The sequence below is a fragment of the Engraulis encrasicolus genome, chromosome 9 (genome assembly GCF_034702125.1).
Source record: "Engraulis encrasicolus isolate BLACKSEA-1 chromosome 9, IST_EnEncr_1.0, whole genome shotgun sequence".
Taxonomy (NCBI): Eukaryota; Metazoa; Chordata; class Actinopteri; order Clupeiformes; family Engraulidae; genus Engraulis; species Engraulis encrasicolus.
The window spans coordinates 41,722,648-41,728,554 of NC_085865.1; the positions used below are offsets into that span (position 1 = coordinate 41,722,648).

The 5,907-nt window shown below is 40.4% G+C and overlaps 1 long non-coding RNA gene across 1 annotated transcript; it reads right to left on the bottom strand.

The window, feature by feature from the left end:
* Window positions 1-988: 988 nt before the first annotated feature.
* LOC134455835 (uncharacterized) lies at window positions 989-5,592 on the bottom strand. Its single transcript, XR_010036166.1, has 4 exons — window positions 5,343-5,592; window positions 4,276-4,358; window positions 2,089-2,120; window positions 989-1,110 (listed from the first exon to the last, which is right to left on the bottom strand). It is a non-coding gene; the product is annotated as an uncharacterized LOC134455835 (long non-coding RNA).
* Window positions 5,593-5,907: the final 315 nt, after the last annotated feature.

Sequence of the window (5,907 nt, forward strand, 5' to 3'; positions counted from 1 at the left end):
GCAACATCAGCAGACAACTAGCAAACAGACAGTGATACCTTTTGGGATAGTATTTGGATTAGGACTATGTTAAGAAGGTTTTTAATGCAATCAAAGTCTGCCCCATTAGAGTAGCTCAGATCTCAGAAAGAGCTGAGTCAAAAAATGCCAGCATCACCGGGTACTGACAAGTCAAGGGTAGCATGAGCTATACAACAGCATATTGAAATTGGCAGAAGCTATCTTTTAAGAGGCAAATGGTTGAGTAATCCAGTGCCACTTTGATGTTATGGGCATTCTAATTTACCAGAAATCACCAGACATAACCTTACATTCATTTTCAATGTTTTTTTTTGGTTTTTTTTCTGGTGGCCCAAAATTGATGCAATGCCGCTGCCCATTGACTTCAATGGTGCGACACCTTCCATTCTAACACACATTGAGACACACTGCCATGCAAAGCAAGTAAGAGTGTGGGGAGATATAATCACAAACAGTAACTACATTCCTGTCCTGATGCATCTGCCAGATGGCAATCTAGCAAAGAACTTGTGCCGAGGGTGCAGTAACACATGGAGAACAATGATGTGATGCAGTATGTGATGGTTTATTAGCAGTTTTGTGGTTGTAGTGTCTTCTACAGCAGTGGTTCCCAACCTATGGGTCGGGACCCCCCTTATGGGTCGCCAAAGATCCACAGGGGGTCGCGGAGCCCTCTTGATTTTAAGGGGTTTCGTTTTAAATATATATAGCCCATGTTGAATAAAAGACAAAGCATTTAACTAATAAATGCATAGACGCAACAAATTGTAAGTGCTACATTAAACATTTATTCTATATTTGACCAAAGACGAATTGAGGAATAAAATAACTAAAATAAGTTTTCGCAGGAAATGGAGGGCATCTTGTGACTCCGTGTCGTGCGGGCGCTCGCGTGGTTGGGTCACCAAAGCTTACAATAGTAAAAACATGGGTCCCTTAAGAAAAAGGTTGGGAACCACTGTTCTACAGGGTTCACAAGAAGTGTAGATTTTGCAGAGGTGTTGGTGACCCATGACTGGTCCTGGATGGTGCACCACCTTCACCGAATCTCCCCTGATGCTGATGAGTTGGACATGCTGGAAATGTCATCTAAAGTTTGGCAAAGAGAGAAGATTAGAGGAGAGTGCGTGCGTGTGTGCGTGTTATTAACCCATTTTAGCCTGATGCTGCATACACGATGCATTGTCCAAGGCGCCTGAAGTGACATGGGTGCATTCCAATATGCAGACTCCTGTCCATTCTCATGCAAGATGATGCAACTAATTTCACGTTTTTATGTGCCTCAGAGGCTGAGCAAGTTAGGTTTTTACCGCCCCTGGCAAAAAGTATGGAATCACCTGTCGTGGAGGATGTTCATTCAGTCATTTTTATTTTTAAGAAATATGATGGATCACAGACCCGACTCAGAACTGAACTCATTTCAAAGGGCAACTGTCTGGCCTTAAGAAACACCAAAAGAAATCATGAAAAGTAATTCCGTTAGTAAGAAAGAGTTACTTTTTTTAGAGCATGCATAGGGGAAAAAAATATGGAATCACTCAGCTCTGAGGAAAAAAAATATATGGAATCATGAAAAACAAACACACAAACAAGCACTTCAAAAACTTTTTCTGGATTTTGGAACAACGTACAGCCTCGGAGTAATAGTATTAATGAGAAAAAAAACGGTATCCTTCATCAATTTGGCTTCAAATGTCTCTGATTACAGTGACAGAACATCTTTACAGGTTGGGACCTTGCCATTGACCATTTAAAAGTGATACTGTCCCATTTTTTGAAATAAGCTCATATTACACACCCCCTTGAGTTAAATAACTGACGTTTACCTTTCTCCTGTACTTTCAACCGTTCTTTGAGAATGGCAGTGCAAATTTTACCTCCGAGCTAGCAGTTAACATGGACTCCTATGAGACCAGTTAGCCGCCAGCTGAAATGAGTTCAGTTCTGAGTCGGGTCTGTGATCCATCATATTTCTAAAAAATAAAAACGACTGAATGAACATCCTCCACGACAGGTGATTCCTACTTTTTGCCAGGGGCTGTATATGGGTTGTAATAACCAACCTACCGTAGAGCACATTTGTTGTCAAGTGTAGAAGCCTGGCAAATAAAGACAGGAATAAGTCGGTCTCAGTATCACTATGCAACTACAGTGAGTCCAATATGTATTTGACCCCTTGCTGATTTTGCCGGTTTGCCCACTAATAAAGACATGATCAGTCTATAAATTTATGATAATATGTATTCAAACATGGAGAGACAGAATATCAAAAAGAAATTCCAGAGAATAACTTAAAATAATATATTTTAATTTATTTGTATTTAATTTAGGCAAATAAGTATTTGACCCCTCTAGCTAAAGAAGATAAAGTGCTTTGTGGCAAAGTCCTAGTTGTCTAGCACTGAGGTCAGATGCTTCTTTTAGTTGATATTTTTGCCCATTTTTCTTTGCACATTATCTCTAAAACATTAATAGTTTGTGGCTGTAGCTTGGTAAATGGGAGGTTCAGTTCCCTCCATAGAATTACTATAGGGTTAATATTTGGAGACTGTCTAGGCCACTTCACAACTTTAATATGCTTCTTATTGAGCCACTCCTTCGTTGCTTTGACTGTATGTTGTGTATTATTGTCATGTTGGGAGATCCAAAAATGGCCCACCCTTCAGTGTAGTGGTGGAGGGAAGGACGTTTGCACTCAGGATTGCACATTACATGTCTCCCTCCATCCATTCGTTGACGAAGTTGTCCTGTGCCTTGGCCAGACAAACACCCCCAAACCATAATGATACCACTTTCATGCATGATGGTGAGGAGGGTGTTCTTGGGATCATAGGCAGCAGTACTCTTTCTGAAAACACATTGAATTGTAATAATGCCAAACAGCTTGATTTTGGTTTAATCTGACTACAGCTCCTCCTTATCATATCCTACACCAGTCAGATGTTCGTTGACAAACCTCAAGTGGGACTGCGCAGGTTCCTTCTGAAGAAGAGGTACCATGTGTGCACTACAGGATTTTAAACCTCTGTGGCATTAAGTGCTACCAGTAGTTTTCTCAGTCATTTTGGTCCCAGTAGCTTTGATGTCATTGCCTAATTCATCCCGTACAAGTCTAGGGTGCTTTCTCTCTGTTCTCATGATTATCAAATCCCTACAAAAGGTCAAATCTTGTACAGAACCCCAGATAGGCTGATGGATAGTCATTTTGTATTCCTCACATTTTGGAAGAAATGCATCAACAGCTGGGTCATTAATACGCAGTCTCTTTCTTGTGGCTTTGCAGCCCATTTAATCTTTGTTCAGGTCTAAAATCGTGTCGCTGATATCATTTGACCACTCTTTGGTCTTTCCCATGCTGGTGAGGTTGGAGTGTGACTGATTCACTCATACTATGGACTGATTCTGCTGATTCAATATGTCTTTTATGCATGTTAGTATGTACAGGTGTCTTTAATTCAGATGACAAGTTGATCGGAAGTGCCCATCTGGTCTGTGGGCCCGGAAATGTAATCAGTTGGCAGGGGATCAAATACTTATTTTGCTCGAGGAAATGGAAATAAATTAATATATATTCTCTTCAGTTAATTTCTGGATTTTCTTTTTGATATTCTGTCTCTCCATATTAGAATACATATTATCATAACATTTATTGACTGATCATGTCTTTATTAGTAGGCAAACCAACAAAATCAGCAAGGGATCAAATACATATTGGACTCACTGTACATTCACAATGTAATATGTTGGTTTAGTTGAATTCTGTCCATCACAATGTAATATTATGGTTTACATTTAGGCATACAACTTTCACAATGCCATATTAGTTACATTTAGCTAGCTAGTGTCCTATTTGGTAAGGACATGTACAAGTGATGTAGGCTGTACAGCAGGGGTGGGCAACTTTCATTATAAGGTGGGCCAACATTTTTAATTACCACAATCAGTGGGCCACATCACCACGCACTTGAGAGAATTTACAAAAGGATACTTCACTTTTTCTTTATTTATACCTGAATGCTTACACTATTGATTTATAGGGGGTTAAAAACTGTCCTTTGTCTTTTTTTTTTAAGTGAGAAGTTGGGCTGCATGTGGCGCCCGAGCCTCCAGTTGCCCATCCCTGCTGTACAGTATGCTAACAGAAAGGCTCTCATAGTATTTCAAATAATGGTCTATATAAAAACTGGTTATAATAGGTACAGTGCAGCATAAACAGGGTTGAGGGGGTGGTTTATTTTATTTCGTTGTACCTACCGAGTTGTTTAGCCAATGTCTGTGTGACACGTTCATGCTGCCACCTCCACAGCATCCTCTTCACAACCGCAGGGGCAAAACACCTGAAAACATAATAATGTAATCCTTTTTCAGTCCAAGATATAGACTAGAAAATGAGTGACAGCATCAATCAGATATGCAAGTGTAGTGGACCCCCCATTTTTGGCTTTTTGTTATTCCCTTATTCTCACTCCCTGTCTTTTTGTTGTCCTGTCAGAAGTTGTCTTTTAGTTTAATTATGCTTTTGCACGTTTTCGCCAATAGATGGCATCATAGGACCAGCAATGAGTGCAGAGACCCTCTCTGGTGCAGTAGCCGGGTCTTTCTCAAATGCAAGGCCAGTGTCCTTCCAAGTGTGTCAGCCTAATTAGTCACGCCCAGTGATTGGATACTTTTTGGTGAACTCTACAGAATATCCAATCACTGGGTATGACTAATAAAGGGTATCCAATCACTGGGCGTGCCTAATTAGGCTGATACACTTGGAAGGACACTGGCCTTGCATTTGAGAAAGACCCAGTGACTTCGGTCACATAAAGAACGAAACGTGGAAGTGACAGGCTTTGTTATGATACAGAAGTAGGCCAGTGACAATGGCCTCACAATTTGGAGACACCCCAACCGGAGGTAGAACAAAACCCAAGAGAAGTCACATTTTGGGTGCTTTTTTTGTTTGGAGGTGCATATGAAAATGTGTAACATTTTTAGGCTTAGCATTAAAATCACTTTGGCCAAGAATCATTTTCATGTATGGGACACCCTAGAGATGAGGAAAAACATTATTGGGTTTTGTTCTACCTCCGGTTGGGGTATCTCGAAAACGAAGGCCTTTTTGGGTCCATTGTCACTAGCCTAAAGGCAGCGGTGTCAGCTGTTCAGTTATGCTGAGGAAAATGTAAATAAACAACGAACTACACACTTGAGGACCTTATTCATTAAGTGTGCAACATAAGCATTCACACAATAATGCCACCAGGTCAACCAGGTCACATTTAAGATTTAATTAGGAGTATTTTGTTATGGATCTTATGTAGTGATAGACTTACCATTTCTTGTTATGGCATATCTGGCCTATTCCCAAGAGAAGGCTGATGTCCCTGTCTGTTGATCTGATTTTGACGTCGGCAAGATGCTTCGTGCTGTCTGGGTTTCAAACCTAGTGGTGAAATGACAAGGGATTTTATGTAAACAAAATGCTTATTTCAGTAAGTGTACATACAGTAAACAGATCTAAGAAGTTCCCAGAGCACCCTACGATAGCTGGCATGGTTGGCACAAAGACCCAAAGAGCAAAATTGTCCCAAGATNGTCTTCCAAACAATTCCACTCCAAACATTTTCCTTCTGAAATAAACAATGTCCATATCCAATCAAACCTCAGTAGGCAGCTATCTCGTCAGGTCGGCCTTACCATAGACACATCTGTGGCCCGTAAATTTACAATCTCAAACGCCATCGCCATATTAAGCCATGGCACAACACAAGCATTTATTTTTTATAATAAACAAGATATCTCGGCACGTTTGCGCTAGTTATCTGAACACTGATTGTTAACGAATATCCGAAATAGTGTAGAGCTAGCTGCCATTTATGTTATGCTAGCTAGGGTCAA